Source organism: Vicugna pacos, unplaced genomic scaffold (genome assembly GCF_048564905.1).
Source record: "Vicugna pacos unplaced genomic scaffold, VicPac4 scaffold_19, whole genome shotgun sequence".
Lineage (NCBI taxonomy): Eukaryota > Metazoa > Chordata > Mammalia > Artiodactyla > Camelidae > Vicugna > Vicugna pacos.
Genome location: NW_027328740.1, coordinates 73,115,010 through 73,135,610, shown reverse-complemented (window position 1 = coordinate 73,135,610; position 20,601 = coordinate 73,115,010). Strand labels below are relative to the sequence as shown.

Sequence of the window (20,601 nt, the reverse complement as noted above, 5' to 3'; positions counted from 1 at the left end):
CTAATATGTCAGTCAAATTCTCTGCATCTCAGTCTCCGATGCATAGACTGGGGACAACAACCGCACCCATCTCCTAGAACGGTCCTAAGAATTAAGTTATTTTATATATACAAGTTTTAATAAAATACATCAGATATTAAATATTACCCCAAAAGCACAAGGAAAAATGAAAACAGAGATAAATTGGAGTTCATTAAACTTTAAAACTTTGCTTCAAAAGACACCATCCAGAAAGTGAAAAAACAACACTCAGGAGAAAATTTTTTCAAATCATTTATCTGATAAGGAATTTGTGTATCAAAAAAAAATTCCACAGCTCAACAATAAAAAGGCAACTCAATTAAAAAATGAAAAAAGAATCTGAAAAGATATTTTTCAAGGAAAATATACAAATGGCCAATAAGCACAATGAAACGGTGTTCAATAAAATTAGCTCTAAAGGAAATCAAGTCAAAACAACTAGGAGAAACCGCTTCACATTCACTACAATAGGTTAAAATCAAAAAAAGATTAACAAGCACTAATGAGGACACAGAGGAAGCAGAGCCCGCAGCCATTGCTGGTGAGGATGTAACACAGCGTGACCACTTTGGAAAACATCCTGGCACGTCCTCAGAGAGTTGAACATTTGGCTTCTGAATGATCCAGCAATTCTGCTTCCTGGGCACACAAGTAAGAGAACTGAAAACAAATGTTAACATAAAAACTCCTACAGGAATATTCACCATTACTTTTCGCCATTAATTTTCAGAGCCAAAAAACAGAAACAACCCAAATGACTATCACGTGATGAATGGGTAAATAAAGGGGCCCAGCCATACAGTGAAATATTATTCAGCAATAGCAAAGCATAGAGTACTGACCCAGGCCACAACGTGGACAAACATTGAAAACGTTACTCAGTGTGAAAGAAGTCAGTCAAAATAGACGGTTCCACTTCCATGAAGTGACTCGATTTGCATGAAATGTTCAGCACAGGCAAATCCACAGAGACAGAAGAGTGGCTCCCTGGGGCTTGGGGAGGATGGGGAAGTTGATAATGTCTGCTTATGCGTACTGGGTTTCCTGTTGGGGGGAAGAAAATATTCTAAGATTGACTGGGATGCACATTTCTGGGCATAGAGTAAAATCCGCTGTACATTTTAATGGGTGATTTGTATTAAAACTGTTAAGAACAAAAGCACCTCGGATTAGTACCTTCCATAGTAAATGCAAATTGCTAACATTTATTACAGGAAGAAGAAACTGCCCTCAGCATGAAAGCAGGAGATCAGCAAATATTAGTTAACCGAAATTGGACAAGAGCATTTCACTTGAAACTGTTGCTGAGTGTACAAGAAATATTCAGACATGACAAGGAAAATCAGTTTGACATCACGAAGAAGCATTCTGCTTCAAATGCAAATCAAGGATTCGGCAAGCCCAGCTGCTACAAATGACCAGAGAAGAAACCTGGTTCTTAAAACAAGCACCAGAGCCAACAAGGAAATGGTGGTGAGGAAAGCAGGCGGCCTAAAATCTGGAACAGTGTGCTACAAATAATTTCTCCACTGAAAATTCAAAAATAAAATGAAAGTGATGTAATGCTGTGTTGAACTCACGTGAATGGGCTTCCTGCAGTGCTTGACAGTTCTGTAACCCCGAATGACTCAGGAGAATCAGCATGGCTCCTGGGAGTCCCCAAGTAACTGCCCATCAGCACGCTGACCACCATCACACGTGCCAGGGTTGAATTGCAGAGAAGAGAGCAACCTCTGAAAGGCACAGGGAATGTTGACAAGGGAATAAAAGGCTGCGGTCAATCCTGGGACAGAGGCCCTGTGAGCAGAGGCCAGAAGGCTGCAGGTGAACTGGAGTGGCCCTGGGGCAGGAAGGGACCACAGGGGAGCATATCTCAATTATCTCCTCTCTCTCCCTCGGGTAGGAGGGATAAAGCCTGCATCCTTCTCACCTGGAACTGTGGGTTCTGGCTGGCGGAAGTCTTACCGACACGGAATGAATTTCTCAAGACTGCGGAAAAAGGAAAGAAAGCGAGAGGGATTAGGGAGCCAAATCCACGAGTCTCTCAAATGCTCCCATATTTATTGTGTATAATCAAAGTAAAAAGTCAATAACAGTTGTGAGATAGTAGGCAGGAACTTGGGGAAAGAAGGGATGAGACAGAGATTGTAGACTCCACCATGAGTACTAAGGCTTAGTTTACCTTTAGGGAAGTCATGGGCTGAGGGGAACAAGATACATTTTTTAGACATGTTCATTACAAAGCAGACCACCAGACCAGCCTGGTCCCTGTTTTGGGGATAATAGACTATCTAACACCACGCAGGCCTGGCGTTTATAGCTGAGGGCCTGGGTCATTGCTGTGCAATAAGCAGTGTGCTATCTATAACCTCAAATATGCAAGCAAGGCATTGTCTCTGCTTTTTATGGCAAGGAGACAGGAGTGAGGATGCACAGGTGTTTGCTTTAAAGCAGTTAATAAGCACATTGTTTTTCTTAAAGTTGACAGGCGGCTGCGATGTGTTACAACTTGTTAACTCAATCATGGGCTCCCACATGGAACCATTATGGAGGACATCCTAGGATGACAAATCCTGGCTCTGGATCTTTTCCTGCCAGCTTCGGCCACTCCAGCAGGGTCTAGACACATCCCTGAATAACGATCCCACAGAACCACCTAAACTCTTAACTCCTGGTGCTTGAAACTTAATTTTAGCTCTACACAACTTAATGTAGAAAAGTTTCAGAAATAAAAGATATTATATTCTTTTTATATCTCATCATAAGACTGATTTTTCTGATTGCTCTAAGCTGCTTCTACATGGTAAAGCACCTAATTCTGCAGGTGAATTCAGTACTTTCCTTTGGGCATAACTAGACAGTCTGGGCTGTCTGACTTCTATTAGTCAAATACCAATACACTTAATTGATTTCTTTGTTCATCAATTTCAGCCTGGAGGTGAGGGTCTATCACTATTTTCCTCAGCCCACCCTCTACTCTTTTCTCATCAGCATCTCAGGCCTCCTGAAAACAAAACAAAGCATTTGTTTCCCTTCATCTACACTTTCCACAAAGGCAACAGGAATCATCATGCCTAGAGAATGAATTCAACACAAATGTTAAAACAAAAATCTATAAACCTGAAGCAACTCCATCTCCGACTCATGATACACAATGACATGAGAGTAAGTGTGTCAGGTACAAAGCATGCGTGAGCCTGACCACCTCATTTCTATTCTTCAAAGGAAGGAAGGTTTTCGTATTTTTTATTATCATTCTTTGTCATTGTTTCTGATTAAGCCAAAAAATTTTTTATGAAATAATTAAGCACTGCAATAACAGATTTTCGCTGTATCAATTACAGAAGGAATTCAGAGGGGATAGGAAAACCCACCTCTGTAAAAAATGCAAAATTCCTTCCCCTGTTAAGAACACGAATAAAAAATGCAACAGAATTCAAATTCTTGTGGAGAGGACAAAAGCCACAGAATCAAAGCAAAGTCATTATTATGACTCAATCCAAAATTCACTGGACAAACATGCTCAATGCATTCAAATAATTTTTAAGGCACACTGCAAACCATTCACTTAATTATCTACAGGCTAGAGGAAGAATTTCCCTCTATAACAGACAACATAAATCAATAGGTTGCCCCACCAAACAAGGAACAAACATCAGGTTTTTTGCAGTTCTGATAAATCAGCAAGTTTTAAAGATCAAAATCCAGAAATTTTAAACATTCATTCACACCAGAATGAATCAAGCACTTAAAAAAAATAAATAACCCAAAGAAACTAAACACATTGATCACGTACCTGGATCAATGAGAAATTCTTGTACAGCTGGAAAAAAAGAACAGTCTATAGACTTATACTTGAAAAATAAAACTACTTTTAAAGATAACTGCTAAAACACATTTCATCATTCATGTTGCCTTGAAAAATCTGAGGCACTTGTCTCTGATCAGAAAAGCAATTCTGAGTATTAGTATGTTACAATTCAGTGCCAGTTTGCTTTAGAAGAAAAAAGAAAAGCTACTGTTTCTCATCTTGCACAAAGTTTAAAGAACCTCCCTGCCTCTATCTCCTCCCATTTTCTAAGCTCATGCTCCCCAACCCTTCTGAAACAATTATGAGAACCTCTTATTCCCACCAATATGCCAAATCACAAAAGAGTATCAATTTATTTGTGTAAATATATACCTACACCTTGAACTGGAGGAGAAAGATTTCAGAAGGCTATATGGAACTTATTGCTACATTCCTGAAATCACACACATACACGTTCACAGAGACACAGACATATACAAACTGAATTACTGGGCACTTCACAAGCTAAGGACTTACAACTTCTAGAAGATAACTTTGTAGTTAGTTTAAAATACAAAACGGTCAGCTTTTGAAAGCCTTGAACATTGCAAAATCATCCAAATATCAATGAGATCCAATTAGCCTTCTCTGTAGAATGTAATTCCCCATGATGGCAAAGCAGACCCTAAGAAGTAGTGGATCCAAGACTCGTGTTTTTCACTAGCTATGATCGTTTTAAAACATGTAAACAGATTTAGAAAGGTATGTCCCTATGACATTTATTCTTATTGAGATGGCATATGTATTCAATTGTCTATGCAGAAAATAGGACCCATGATGGTGTTTAAGAAATATTTTGTGTATTGAAATATTTATTTTTAAGTGCAGACAAGGAGGGTGGGTATTACTCCATTGTAGAGCACCTGTTGTGCACGCACATGTTCCTGGCTTCAATCCCCAGTACCTTCATGAAAATAAATAAATACAAGTGCTTACTTAAAAATAAGAATAAATTTATATAAAAAAATAAATGCAGACTAAAAACCACTGCAATCTAGGAGCCACAATTATAATAAAAAACAAGTGTTTCTATCAAATATTGACTATACGCCAATCACAGAGACAACCACAAATCACACCTGACAACCATCACGTGTGATTCTCAGCAATCCTACTAAGTAGACACGGATGAGAAACCCGGCTCTGCGGATGAGGAGACGGAGCTCGGAGGAGCCGGGGACACTGACCGTCCTGCTCCCCGTGACACCGCGTCAGCCCAGGGCAAGCGCTGACAGAGCTGCACTGAGGGGACACCCAGCTGCATGGAACCATGGGGGATTGGGGAGTCCTAGAAAATACTCAAAAGTGTTCAATGAAAAACCATCTCAAATATATTACTCTGTGCCCCATCCTCTAAACACAGAACATGTCTGGGACCTTTTTGATGCCTCCGTGTCCTTTCTGCCATCATCAGTTACGTGCCCTCTCAGCGCGACCAGTCATGAACTGGACCCCATACGAAGTGCACTCAGATGGAAGAGCTTTAAAAGCTGTTTTATGAAGTTTGTAAGACTCTGTCTATTCCTCACACAGGCGGTCATCCAGCACTACTCACCGGTGCGGATGTACCACCTGAAATCACACCTTTCTGCTTTTTAAAATCCCTTCATGTAATACAGACTTTTAAACAGCAAAGAAGCAGCTCAACCACAGACAGTGGACAGCTTTTCACCAAATGGACTCGGACAGCACATCTGACAACCTGGAAGCCCTTGTCTTCTATTAAACCCACTTCCAGGTACTTCATCATTTTCGGATTGGTGGACTCGGCCTCTGAATGGCCTACTCAGAGAGATCCCATCCTCACATCCGGGGGTGGGAGAGGACCCTGCTGCTGGGAGAAATCAGTGAGGAAGGTGGACATCCTCCAGCCATTTCTGCACGGGTAGAAATGCCACATGCTCAGAAATTATACCGTCAGCACCCCTGGGCTCCCATGGACTGGTTTCACATTAAGCAAACTTATGACACACTGATGCAAGAAAACCAGAAATTTAATTTATTAATGTAACAGGAGATGTGAAACTACAAACCAGATTGAAATATCAGAGTTCAACCATGAGTACAGATTCTCCTCCACGGCCCAATCTCGGGCAGGCAGTCACATGGCAAGCGTGGACAGAAGCAGAGCAGGAAGGGTTTCTAGATTAACTCAATGGACTAAATTTCTGTTATAAGAACAGATCTACTGCCTGGAAAACAATTAATGCCAATCACGGGGCACACTCCATGGACAGTGGCTGAGACACGACTGTGAGCACCTGTATAACTCCACTTTCCCTGTCCTTTCTGGTCTAACTGATGCAGAGGTACAGAGATCCAGGGATGCAGATACCTGTAAACACCCAAAGCCCATCCCTGGGAGCCTGGAAACCAGATAGCCAGGATTTAAATCCCAGCTCTGCCACTTACTAGCTCTGTTACCTTGGCCAAATTACTTACCCTCTGTGTGCCTCAATTTCCACACTGTAAACCTGGGATAACAATCAAATCTTTCTTACTCACTTGTTGTGAAAATTGGAGGATTCATTTCTGTAAAACTCTCAGAAAAGAATGTAGCACATTTTTGGTGCCCAACAAATTTCAATTTAATAAGAAAGTGATTTACAAGTCTCCCATCTAATCATCTTCTGTGTTTCATGACTATTCTGAGTCCCAAAGGAAATACTTATTTCCCCTCTTATAAACTCTTGAGGAGCACCCTTCTGTTTCAAGCCACCACCTGTTTAATCTGAGGGGGGATTCCCTCCTCCCCACTCCTCTGGTCCATGGGAGACTGCTTCTCCCTTCACACTCCTGACCACTGGCCCACGGCTAGCCCTCCTCACACTAACAGATTGAGGTGTGAGTCCGGGGAGACAAGCAGGGCATATGAAAGCTTTCCTTCCCCTCCAGTGTTGGCCACCCTTAGGAAGCAGCCGGGATGCTCAGTTCCATGGCAAGACAGTCCTGTGCATTATGGGTCAGAATCTCTCAAGGGAATGCTCGCTGTGGACCAGAGTTACCTGGGACTGCGTAAGTCTCTAATTCTGGGACATAGTGTCATGACACTCACTCTCCCACAGCCCTGAATTTCATGGAGAACGTGGCTTCATCAGTAATAAAGGAGACACTTATCGCCTGCCTGTTCTTCTTTGTCATCTCTCAGTTGGCTGCTGGACACAACATGTGTATAAGTATTGGGTCCCCTTAAGCCCCAACATATATGAAGTAACAAAAATTCTGTGGCTTAACATTGGTTCAGGGCGACTGTGTAACTGTCCTGACTCTGCTGGTGCTAAATTATGTGTATAGGAACTATGGAACCTCCTCAAATATCTTTCATCATAAAACCAGCTTTTCTTATTTTCCTGTTTCTCAGTAATTGCCAAAGACTATCAAATGATGGCTTCACACCAAATAGCAGTTAAGATTATGAGCCCTCTTGTCATACACACTGTGCTAAACACTTTACATAATTTCTAATTCTCACAATTCTACAAAGCAGAAATGAGTGTCCCCATCTCACAGACGAGGGAAAAACTCAGAACAAACTGACTCAGGATCACGTAGCTCAGTGGCAGCGCGTGCACACAAACCCAAGTCAAAACACCACACCCCTTTGTATATGTACCAAATCTCCTACCACCCATTGACACACAGCGGTGGGGATAATACTTAGGGAACTCAGTACACTTTTCAGCTTTAAGGTGCTCCAGAGGCCGCTTCTAGCTCTTTTATAAAATCCCGGCTCACTGGTTTCTAACACTGCAAGAAAAGTCCGATGTTGCAACTGTTTGCACAGGAAGTCTGAAATGTTCACAGCGAGATGATAGAATAAAACTAAGACATAAGCAGAATAATATTTCCAGGTAGTCAGACATAATGGACATTGTGCTACCCTGAAGCATTAAGCAAAGGAATCAAAAAAAAAAAAAAAACGTTTAAGACTTCCTTTACAAAGAGGAAAGTTAAGACTGTAAGAAGGTGCAACAGCGCCACCTATGGCTTAAAAGGCCTTCCTGGTTGCCTGGAAAGGTGCAACACAAAAATTGCCTGTGGATCAGAAACAAGAATCAGATAACTAAAAGCTTATATAGTACATACTGCTCTCCTAGTCTTCATGTCTTGCACTGTAGCAAAAACCAACAGACCTGTACTAGGCCTATATTCATAAAAGTCATGTCTGTATTTTTCCAACAGGAGGTAATCTAAGTATCTTGCAAAATACTTCTCAAAGAGCCAGGAAATCATAGAAGTGTATTGAAATACAAAAACATTTATTTACATATTAAAACAGCATGAGCTTTTTTCTATTAAAAAAGCTGACATGTCAAATCAATGTTTTGATATTTTAAAACCTATTAAGAGTGCAGAAAAATAAATCAAAATTTTCTTTAATCACAAAAGAGAGAAGCTTATTCCCTGAAAATGATCAATGTGGATTTTTCTAAACTTAATGCTTCTGGTCAGAGTCCTACGAATTTAAATGTCTGAGTGTATAGTTACACGGCAGCATGAACACTGAGTTGTAACAATACACATTCTGTGTAAATAATCTTCAAGGTCGTCTGCTTAAGTCAATTTAACTAGTCCCTGTCTCAATAGAATGATACAGATTTCATTAAAACTTCATACTGCACGCACACACACACACAAAACCCTGAATCCTTGTTACTTTAAGCCATATTCATATATATCCATATTGAATATGCATCAGAAACAAGCCACCCTCTTTAGTATTCACAGTTGATCCTTCTAAACTATCTGTCATTGTGACAGCACATTTTTACTAAGCAGCTCTTGGATGCTTTGTATACAAGGCGTCTACCTCTCACAGTCAGACATGGTAAACGGCATCACTCAAATTTCACAAATGAGGAAATATACTTAAGCCATGGAAACAACGTACATATTTATCATCAGGAAAGAAAAGAGTAAAGATTTTACTTTCAATATGCACTGACAAACTTTTCCTCCATACTAAGACTACATACATAAAACAAATTCAGTCATTGTAAATTATTCTGTCAATAAGCACCACTAGAGAAAAACAAGCAACATCATTAGCAATGATTGGACTTTCAAAGCCCACTCCTATTTTGCACTATAATCATTTTTAATGTTTTGTTTTTAGTGCTTACATAGCACTAATATAAAGAAAACATAAACTATTTAAGTCATTACCTGAGAATGCAACATTTGTGAAAATGTACAATTTTAATTTATGCCACTCTGTCTCACATTCTCACTGGTGTCTCTCCTTTGAAGGCCTCATCAGGCTGAGATCGCCAAAATCGGTCATTTATGGACTCACAGGAGTTCGGGAAACCACTCAACGGGAGGCTGATCAGAGGAGAAATTGAGAATGCATCCTGTGCAGCCTGGGTTCCAGCACCGAGCTAGGCACCGCCAGCTGCGTTTGATTTGGGACAAGCTGCCCACCTCTCAATCCCTCAGCTGCAAAAAGGAGACATTGATACCTACCGTCAAACACCTGCTTTGAAGTAAAACATGAGAAAAACAGTTTAGCCTTTGGTAGGTGTCCACTCACAGCAAGCTTGGTCATTATGATGATGAGGATTACTTTTAATAAGTTAAGCTAGACCAAAAATTAGAAATCACCATAAAGGAGAAACATTTTAACTCAATAAGCATTTCCTTTTGAATGGATTGATAAAAGTTCTAATGATTTTTTTAATAAACCAAATTTTGTCCATTAATTTTAGATTTACCGGTTTATGGACAAGTCTCCAAAAAAAGAATTAGAGGCCTCTAACCTCTGAATACTAAGAAAGTAAAGTTTAAAAAAATTATGGGGGAGAGTATACCTCAGTTGAGAGAGTATGTGCTCAGCACGCATGAGGCCCTCAGTTCAGTCCCCAGTAACTCCATTTAAAAACTTTTATTTAAAGAAAAGGAGAATTAAAGGAAAAAGATGGAGGACTACAGAATTTTTTTAGAGAATCCACTCAGATTTAAGATGGGGAAAAAATATCCATTTCTCACAGGAAATCTTGAGAACTATGTAAACCGGATCTGAGTTGTCTAGTCTTTAACATTATTCATGAATTCATATTACCAAGTCTTAAAACTACCTGATAACCCACAGTGGTGATAGTGATCATAAAACCTGACAATGCGGATCGAACTCCGGCTAGGACTGCTCTGTTCTGACATCTCTGCCCCTGAGGCCTCACCAGGCGGAGAGCACTAAATTTTGTCATTCATGAGCATCTCGTGTAAGTCTTCCATTTATGCTTCTCAGTCTCCTCTCACCAGCCCCTCTGAGGGAAGCACTGTTATCATCTTCCCCACACGCAGATAAGGTCACTGAGGTACAGAAACTAAACCTGCTCCAGGTCACATCGGCATTAAAGGACGTCTGTATTTCTGCTGTTTTGCGATTGACAAAGGAATCTGAGATATCAATACAAGATAGACTGTTAAATAATCAAGTCTGTCAGCTCTTCACCTCAAAGAGCAGATACTATAAATTCCTGATGTAGGATGAGGCTGCCGCCACAAAATGACTCAGCTAGAAATTAATATCCAAGATGAAGCAGCGGATACACATAAATATTCATGACTGTCAACTCCTCTCACGGGTCTTGGCCCTTCAATGCCTGAATGGGGGTGAAATCCCCACCCGTGTCTGGGAGGGTAGCGCGGCTCTTCCAAGTCTCACCCAGGCTTCACAGGCTGTTTCCCCCTACAGACTGTCCTAAATGATTAAAAAGCTCACAAGATTTTTACACCAGCCAAAACTGAAAGACATTTCTGCATATGGAGCACTTTCTCAGGCTTAAACCATTTTTGCCTACACTCAGCAAGGGGGAAAAAAGAAACATGACTCTGCAAAGTCTCTTAGCCTTACCACTCACAGGAGTTGAATGGTCTCAGCACAAGATGACCCTTCACATTACAGGATGAGAACAAAATAAAGCCGCCCCAACAACAAGCACTCCCAGAGACAGCGCTCAGCAGTCTTCTGCACACTCACGGTTGTGCAGCCCTCACCACCATCTATTTCCAGAACACTTCATCACCCCAATAGAACACCCCTGTCACTAGCAGTCACTCCACAACCCCCCTCCACCCAGCCCCTTGCAACCATCATCTGCTCTCTGCCACTGCATGAGCCAATTCTGGGCATTTCTAAGATCACTGAAATCAACAATATGTGGCTGTTTGTGTCTGGTTCCTTTCAGTTAACGTGCTGTTATCAAGGCTTTCCCATGTTGAAGTGGTATCAGCATGTCTCTTTTTTTTTGAAAATGTTAAACTTTATTAGAAGGTGGTAAATACTATCAAAAATAGTAGAGTGGGGTATAAGGGGTGGGGTTTCAAAGGGAAAAGGCCGGGTTGAGCAGTCAGGGTGGACTACCCAGAGCAGATGGCTTTTTTCATATTCCCCTTTATTTATTTTTTCTTTTTTATTCACTCTTATGTCTGAATAATATTCCACTAAATGGAGATACTACATTTTGTTCTTTCATTCAGCAGCTATATATGGATGAGGTCCAGAAGAATGAGTGTAAGTGGTGGCTAGCAGGGATGGCATTTAAGCAAAGGGCAAGATGTGCTTTCAAAAAAAAAAGTGAACAATCAGAGGCACAAGGAAATTCAGCGCATTTCTGAGAAAGTGCATGGTTGCTTCAGTAGGACTGCCATGCAGGGCTGTGGGGGATAGTGACAGGAGACACAGTGAGGGAGTCACCTAAGAATATCCCCACTGCAAGCAGCTCAGCCAATTCTCCTCCCTCATCCTGTATTTTAGAGACATTTTTGCTAGCTTTTCTCTTATTTCAAGTAACAGTACTTTAGTTACACATCTGATCATCTGCATCAGACCACATTAGCTCCAAGCCACAGAAAATCATTCACTGACCGGAGCAGCTCCAAGACATAACATTGATGGACCAGGGAGTCCTGCAGCATCCCATCCTGCAGGCACAAACCACACATGTTCCCTGGTGATGTCCGGAAAGTAAAATGCATGGAAATATCTCACTGCTGCTGCACGACATCTGCCCACAAATTGCCCCCAAATCATGCTGGCACAGCACTACTCAACCCTCGCACTACCCCCCCAAAAAAAAAAAAGAGAGAGAGAGAAAAGAAAAGAAAAGAGAAGAAAAGAAAAGAAAAGAAAATATAAGAAAAGAAAAGAATAAAGCTAAGAAAGCAAATTTAGGCTCTTCCATTGAAAACCAGCAACCATCACTGCCAGTATCTGAGCTGGAATGATCCTGACTTCAAAAACCACTGTGCAGTTACTATTCAAATGTGACAGACATATATGTATTTCACTTAGATGATATTACAATAGGATTTTTCTTTTCAAAATTTCCAGTTGCAACAATAGCACAAGAAAGTTTATGTTTCATTTTTTAAAAAAAATCAATTATTTTCCACTTTGTTAATTTTGAATCTATTATTATTTTATAAAGGGAGCTATGCTGCAGATTATAAACCAAATATCTGGCTTCTGCAAACAAGACCTATATGACTTCACTATTTCAGAGCAAGCTTTAATGATGCTTTCAAATTGGGGGCGCTCACTAACAGCTCTTTAAATACTGTCAAAGATGTGCTATTATGTAATGCAAAGGGTCTACCTACACATCAACTCAGAAACCAAAGAAACTACACGAAAGCCTTAGTTTATCATTTTAAAATATTCCTATTATTTTGAATATTAAATTTCTTAAAAGATAAGATATTTTTTGAGAAAGACATCAGTTGTATTAAATTTCCTCTCACCAAGAAAGCAATCTTTATCAAGAATTACTACCCCTATGAAAATCCAAAAGACAGGACGTTTCTAGCTAAGTTAACTTACAGATCTCAACACAAGCCTAAATCCTATCTGCTCTCACTTGAACGAGCCCAGCAAAGTCCTGGGCTACTCTGGAACTTAGCTCTTCTGTTCCATATGTTGGCAGAGCTAAGATCATCACACAAGGCAGGGAAGGAGAGAAGAGGTAAGTCCACCTGGCGGCCTCCATCTGTTTACTTCCAGCCACAAGGTGTCGCTAGAGCGACCCCACTAACAAGCCCTCCACACAAGGAAACCCGGCATCCACTCTGCCCCTGCGGTCCCCAAGCAGTCCCGACGCCCCTCTCCCACTGGTGGCCTCCGAGCCTGTGAATGGTCTTCTAATGACCCTCCCAGTTGGTGACACCCTCCCCCTCTTCCCCGCTACACACACACACACACACACACACACACACACAGCCAAGGCAGCCTTCCCAAAGCACCAATTTGATTACATCTCCCCCACTTCAAACCCATCAGAGGCTCCCTGGTAGAGTTCTAGCCCCACCCCCGACCCTGCTTGTCCATCCTCACCTCAGTACCAGGTCCCCAGTGACCTCAGGGGCCCCGTGACCTGCTGCTACTTCCCACTAGCCTCCAGGCTCATTTTAACTGTTTGTCAAGGAAGTCTTCCTTCCCTCCAACCTCCGCACTTTGGATTAGGTGCCCTGCTGTGTTAATAAAACATTTTAATCTAAGTCAACTTCTGACACTGCTAAGCTCTCAAGAAGCAAGTACATTTTGCTTACTACTGTAGGTCCACCCCCTCTCCCCTAGACACTCAGAATTGCGTGTGTTGTGAATAAAAGAATGAAGGGGTGGGACTCAAAAGGACAGGCAGAGCTGCTCTCCTAAGGGTCACTTCCTGCTGACACCCTTCACTGCCTCTTCTGTGTCAGTTCTAGTAAAAACCAAGCTCCTCCAAAGCCCTCCACCCCTAGGCCCTCTCCAGTGTCCTTCAAAGCAGGGTCACCCACCACCCTGGACCACACAGGGCAGTCTCCCCGAGTCCTCACCCCACAAGCCTCCAGGCCTCTACCCAGGCTGCTTCTGCCACCTGAGTCACCCTCTTGATTCCTTCCCCTGGCTGACTCTTACTCTGTCCTCAGAACTGAATGTAGAGCCAATTTCTTCCAGGAAGTCCTCCCTGATGATGTCCTTTAGCTCTTGGCTGGCTCCATCTACAGCAGCACTGCTTGGCGACCAACTGGTATTTGTCCACCTGCTCCTATGAGACCATGACCTCTTGGAGGCCACGTGGGAAAAAGGAGTGAGGTGACAAGAGGGGTGGGAAGAGCAAACAGGAAAGTCGCAGCTCAAGTCCCAAATTCAAGGATTCTGTCTCAGATAAAAAGAATAAACTGTTTCATACGTGTGTCATTTGGCTATGATTTTTGTGGCTCATGGAAAACAAGAGCTTGGTGTTCAAGCCTGAAATCCAAGTTACATGCAAAGAAATGTATATATTCATATCCAAAGGAAACCAGAGCTGCTCAACAACACTTTGCAGTTAAAATCCAAAGGAACTTTGATAAAGGCAATCTCCCTCTCTCTCTTTATTTTTATTTATTTATTTTTTTTGGTATCATATAGTTTTAGAAGTATTTGTATAACTAAGTGATGGCTACAGCCTATGATTCTGCACTGGAGTGTTTGGGGCTAAGGAAGCCCAGATTACATGCACTGTGTAAATGCAATCACACCAACACAATGACAGGCGCCCTAGTGGCTGAGCTGAAGTTCCAAAGCAGAGAACCTTATGTTGGAAGACAGCTCTCAGTAGAAAGTAAGAAATGAAATGTTCTGTACTCAATCTCATTAGCTTTATGAGCCATTAACAGATAGTATGTCTTGTCTAATGAAACCCCAAAATATATTGTCATCTTCGATTTTCTCCATCTGACTGTTTTATGCTAAATTTGGATATCAAACCCTCACTCCATACGGAAAGCTCAGGCCTTAGCTGCAGCACAGTTACATCCCGTGGAAGAAAGCCGATCAAGGGAGAACAGGAGAGTTTCCCTTCAGAAGCTGCTAAGTGTGGTTTTGCACCTGTATGTCATTTACAACCACGCCATCGTCAAAGGAGTAAGACCTTACATCTGTGGGGCAAAAAGCACTGCGGTGGTTCTGAACCATGAAAGAACACTGAGCTTTGTGCAACAGTCCTGAGGCACTTAAAGCGTACTTTCTCTGAAAGGCTCCGAAACTGACTCACTTCACCATTTCAGGTACAACCGGAATTAGTAGAGAGAACATGCCCTTGAAGTCTGACAAGGCCCTGCTGGAATCCTGCTACAGCATTTACTAGCTGCTAAATGAACCAATTCCTTAAACCTCTGAGGAGGCTTCCCAATCTTCAAAACGGGGCTGCCACCGCCCACTTGGGAGGCATGGATGTGAATGCAACACGCAAGTAGGGCGGCCGACTGGTACGTGACACGGGGCCTGGCTAGTTTCCCTCCGCTGCCCTTCTCCCCCTTTAAACTTGCACTGTTCCCCCTGGTAAGGGTGAAGCCCCAGGAACAGACTGCCCGATTCTTCTGTATATCCCCGGATACATACCTTACCCTTAGGAGGTCAGAAAAACAACTGCCTCCTCCCCAGTCACTATCAATATTCTTAAGAGTCTGGGTTTTTTTAACTCTATGTTTCAGGGAGACTATTCAAGAATTGTTCAACCACCGTTCTCCAGGTTGGCTCCTCTCCCAACGCCCATCCCTTCTTACCTCAAATCTTCTGTCTGATTGCCTTTTGTTCGTGGGAAAGAGAGTCCGCTAGGGTGCGGACTCCCTAGTCCTCCCTCCCTTCATCACAGGAGAGTGTGACTACATTCTCCCAACTCCCCACTCCGACTCCAGCTTCTGAGGAGTTTCCCCTTCTGGACCCTGCAGCCTCTGGATCGTCCCAAGACGCGCACACGTGGCCAAAACCCTCTCTTCAGATTTCTTCCTGGGTGGGCCTGCCCACCCCCCAGAACCTTAAGGATAAATGCCATTGCTCTGAAAATCACAAACGCCGCTGTCTGACACACCAAAGCTGCATGGTCCGGGCTTTCCTCCAAACCAGACACAGCCCTGCCCCCCCTCAGACACAGTCTGCACCTCTTGAGATGAGCTGATCCACTTGCACGGCTGTGAACACCAGCTAAGAATGACGAATCCCAATGTGTATCTCTAGTCCAGCTCCTTCACCTGAGCCCCAGGCTCATAGACACGAGTGCCTCTTGGAAGTCCTAACTTGGATGACAAATGGCATCTTAAAAATGCCATATGTCAAAAAAAAAAGGCCTTATGTCCACCATTTACTCTAGACTTCGATTCCTGGCAGGTACCTCCCAGGCTCCCCATTTTAGTAACAGCCCCAGCACCCACCTAGGTGTTTGAGGTCACATTCAATTTCCACTGTTCCCTCCACCTGGCCCTGCCCTGGAATCAGTCTTGTTATTTCTGTCGCTAAGCCAGTCTCAAGTCTGGTTCTGCAGGGAGCACGATGGAAACCCACAAGCTCACAGCAAGGTGCACTGAGTCACAGTCCTCCGAAGGGAGTTCCCTGGAGGGGGAGGCATCTCCTGCTGCCAGTCACCTCAGAAGGCACTGGATTCTCACAAAGAAGGACCAGAAGAAGGGACTCAAGGATCTCCCGTGATCTGAGGTTTGAAGGGCCCGAGGTCTGGGGGAGCTCCTAGTTAGCTGACACTCCTGTCAGTGAGCAGATGAGGATGGTAGGAACCCAGGCAAGTCTGTTCTCGCTCCGACCCCTTTTCTCTCGGGAGCCACGGGAAAGGCCAGTTTCCAGGGCACAGACCGGCCATCACAGATCCCAGCCTGCATTTGCCAACCCAGACAGCCTAGACTCCTACTTGCGACTCTTACTTCTGTTCTGTTCCCCCCCAGAATGTGATGGACTCTTTCAGAAAGTCTGGACTGTCTCAAGCGAGACCAAGTCAGTGAAGGATGAAGTGTCCACATTTGGACCAGAGCATGAAAGGAGAAACAAGGCCTCATGTCCAGCATGACGGTGGTGGCCAAGCCCTTTCCCTGGGTGAGATGAACCAGGGTCGGGGTGAGAATGCAAGGTCCCTTCACGGCTGACAGGGGTGTTGGAGACTCACTACCGCAAAATAACCACACGGCCGTCAGTGGTGGACATCAGCTGCAACAGACACAGAGTCAGCTATTTACTGCCAAAAAGGGGTAAAAGTAAAGGCCGGTGCAGGGAGGCCTGCACGGCTGCTGAGGCAAACCACAGACCCGGCTCTGAATGCCCACTGGCTGAAGCAGAGAGGAAGCTATGGTCCCATTTAGGGGTCCCTGTGTCCACCAGATCCAAGTGAACCAGCTCCTTAGGACAAGGCAATGTTTTCCTGATACTTAGAAAAACCAGCCTCATAAAGGGAACAAAAGAGTGGCATGGTTTTAGGCCCGCTCCTGCCCCTCTATGAATGCAAAGTAAAGTAAATGGCACTGGGAAGGTGAATGCAAAAAAAAAAACCAAAAAACAAAAAACCGGTGACTGCTTCCTCCAACAGCGTCCCCTGCAACTGCTCACCCCCGAGCCGGCCACTTCCTCACCAGTGACCGCCGGCCAGGAAGCGCCGTCACGCACGTCACACAGCGACAGCCAGGAACCGTGTGCCGAGCACGTTTGTGTAAAAGCCAGAATCAAGCAAGGTGCTGCAGAATTTGACTTTCCAAGTTTAAATACTCCATGAAAAAAATCCCTCAGCAGCCGCCTAAATCAATTCGCATCTCACTTCTTCAAAACAAATAAACAAAATTAGTAAGAGAGCATTTGTTACCAAATATAAGGACGAACTAATAGGTTCCTCAAAGCAAGGACTTTAACATATATCAAACTCCAGTGGGTGATGTGCTAACATAGCAAAAATTCCAAAAAAGTAGAAAATAAGATGACTAGGATAATATACGAATCATGACAACTGTTAAGTTTTTGCTTTTTATAGCGATGGAGACGGCACAGAGGGCGATCTGGCTATTCCAATGCAGGGTGTGCACAGCCCACATTTTCAGACCGAACAACATGCTCACGGGGTGGTATAAGGGATAAAGGAAAATAGAAAAAGGAATAGAGGAACAGCCAAAATTAGAAACACACGAGAACAAAAATGACTTTGACAGCATTTACAAGAAATTACGTGAGTGTGATGAGGACAGGGACGCGGGGACGGTGAGACCCACCCTCACCTCCTGATCCAGGGAAGGCAGGGGCCTGAGGGGAGCGATGCTGCCGGGGGACCCCAACGTGGTCAGCGCCCCAAACCAAAACTTCACCTAGATGCGTGTAGACAGCTTTTGAGCTACAAAATGTGGTCGCATTTCAAGCTGGACAACTTTACTCACTCCCACCAAGAGGAACAGGGGAGAATTAGGTTCTGCTCCTGAACCAAAGCATTGTTTAAAAAATTAATGACTGTGTAATAGTAAAAGCAACAATGGAGTAAAAGTCACTGGAGGAGAACGTGCTTGACCCGAGCTCACTGGCCACGTTATCTCACTGACGTTCAGATGCTGGCTGAGCCCTTATGGTACCAGAACAGACAGACCCACCAGGAGGGAGGTTTAATGTGCTGCTGTATTTTGATGCCGGCAGGCATGCCTGGTACACGAGGTTCTGGGTAAACAATGGTGACAGTGTCAACCACTATGGGCTAAGCACACATCCAGCTACTCCGCCAAATCCCAAGGGCAGACTTCAAAAGGCAAAAACAAGCTGGCATTCTCTGTTGGCTCTGCAGAATCAGAGCCAAGCAGTTGCTGAGCAAAAATGTCACCAGTGCCTCCTATGACAAAATAGGAGGCACTGGCGTGGGGCTGGGGCAGGGCTCCAGGCTTCCACTGATCACCCACCAGTCTGTCCAGGGGGTGAAGGAGGTCCCTGCTTTCATTGCACCGATGCACCTACCTTGAATGACGCCTTAGGACTCAACAGGAGGTGACAGGTGAGGTGAACGGAGCCAGCCTTGGTGTAGCACGGTTCTGGCAGCTATGCCCTCAGCAGTGCCCAGTTTCCTAAACCTGACACCTCATCTCCAAGGAGCAGAAGTGTAGTGTGGGCATGTAGATCACAGGGCCCTGTGAGGACAAGTACAGATCATGGCCACGACATGCCTCTCCCCTTAAGCCATAGAGGAATGTCCGGGGAGGAAGTGAAAATTATTCCAGAGCCTGCCAGGCACCACACGCAGGTGGGACACGGATCCCCTGTGTCTGTCATTCACAGGACTGGTGTGGATTTTCTTTTTATCAATTCTCTGGCATCTTCTCCTCCATCTTACCAACAACAAGAAAGTAGAATCTGACCTTAGAATCACAGAGAATCACAGAGCCCCTCCTGCACAGCGGGCCCGGCAGCACGTGCCATGTCCTCCGACCGTCACCTGTGGGACCGCCATGAGCGCTCTCCAGACTCAAGGCCCGAGGCCGTAGGCCGGGGGGACACAGCTCACCTCACTCTCCCCAGTAAAGGGGGACCACCTCTCGGCAAAGACGTCTCACCCTCTTCTGCCCGAGGGACAGCTTGAAAGATACACAGGGAAACATAGTAGAGGGTGAGGGGTTAGGCAGCCCAGAAGAGATCATCTGCACTTCCAAGGCAGAGTGGGGTCTTTGACCTAATCACAGGGACAAGGTGAGGACGAATTTTTCCCTGCTGGGTCCCATACACCGTGACATGCCTTTCCCTGCGTAAGGAGCTAATTCGGAAGCCCCTGGCAGTGTTTCTGATGCCCTAACTTGGCATGGTGGCTGTCAGGCAGGGGAGAGGGCCTGAGCCGTGCTGGTGCTGGGCCTGGGAGGCAGGAGACATCGGCTCCACCCTGAGCTCAACCAGCACCTCGTTCTGCGTCTCGGGATTCAGAGTCTCATTTATAAGCAAAGGGATGAAACTGTCCCAGGACAGGCTGTCCAACAGGAATGAAATGAGAGTCATGTAAATAATGTTTCTCAGTTGCCACGTTTAAAATGTAACAACAACAAAAAAAACCAAGTAACTGATTTTAAGAACAGACCTTACTTATTCTACTGTATGTAAAATACTATCATTTTGACGTGTAATCAATATAGAAAGTAACAAGATAGTTTATATTCTTTTTACTAGACAAGTTTCAGCGTCTGATGTGCATTTGACTTACAGCACATCTCAGCTCAGACCGGCCTCCTCCCCAGCACTACTAACAACAGTAGCTGTGGCTACTCTATTGGACAGCAACTCCAGGGGTCCCCCCAAGTGTCCTGGCTGAAAGAGGGGAGTAAGTGTCCACACTAACCCTAAAAGGATCTCTCTGAAACAAAGGCGGATTTAGTTTTAAACGTCTGAAAACCGGCGGGCTACACCTCCTTCCCGCCTTGGCTACAAGAAAGCCCTCCTCCTTGATGATCCCATTCTGGATGTAGGGAAGCAATCTGTCACACAGCCAGGGTGGCCCGGCCTTCAAGTTGACTTGCCTGCTGTCTGTGTCCAGTCCCACGAAGTCCTCCTTCTCAAATAGGATGTAGAGGAGGGGGGTCTTCTCCCCAGAATTTTCGGGGTCCCCATCCAGCCACTTGGACTTGGGCAAGATGAAGAGTGACTCAGTGAAGTCGTCGATCCTCTTCTCCACCACCCTGCAGTCCTCGTAGATTGAAGGCCACGTCGGTGTGCGGCTGCTCGGCCACCTCCCCATACAGCACAAAGACAAAGAGCTGAGAGTCGTAGAGCGTGGTGCCATACAGCTCCTCTGTGCGTGGAGCTTCTAGAAGGTCTTGGCCAAGAGGCAGTCAGTAATGGTGACAAGGCCCATGACATTGCGGTGGGTCTGGAAGTCACTCCATCCATTCTCGGGCGCATAGAGATAGCTATAGTAGATACAGAGTGCCCACTGGGAGCCGCACGCTCTGATCTGGCTCACCAAGGAGATTCCATTATAGAT

The 20,601-nt window shown here is 44.3% G+C and overlaps 1 protein-coding gene and 1 long non-coding RNA gene across 4 annotated transcripts in view; both read right to left on the bottom strand.

The window, feature by feature from the left end:
- Nucleotides 1-20,601, bottom strand: part of LOC140693509 (uncharacterized) — a 311,246-nt gene that overhangs the window by 132,384 nt on the left and 158,261 nt on the right. The window lies entirely within an intron of this gene.
- LOC140693528 (uncharacterized) lies at nucleotides 1,005-20,414 on the bottom strand. 3 transcript variants are annotated; one of them, XR_012069290.1, is made up of 5 exons: nucleotides 20,138-20,404; nucleotides 18,597-18,766; nucleotides 1,952-2,010; nucleotides 1,602-1,754; nucleotides 1,005-1,065 (listed from the first exon to the last, which is right to left on the bottom strand). It is a non-coding gene; the product is annotated as an uncharacterized lncRNA (long non-coding RNA). The 3 variants fall into 3 exon arrangements; XR_012069291.1 differs by lacking the exon at nucleotides 18,597-18,766 and having other exon boundaries at nucleotides 20,138-20,414; XR_012069289.1 differs by lacking the exons at nucleotides 18,597-18,766; nucleotides 20,138-20,404 and having other exon boundaries at nucleotides 1,952-2,219.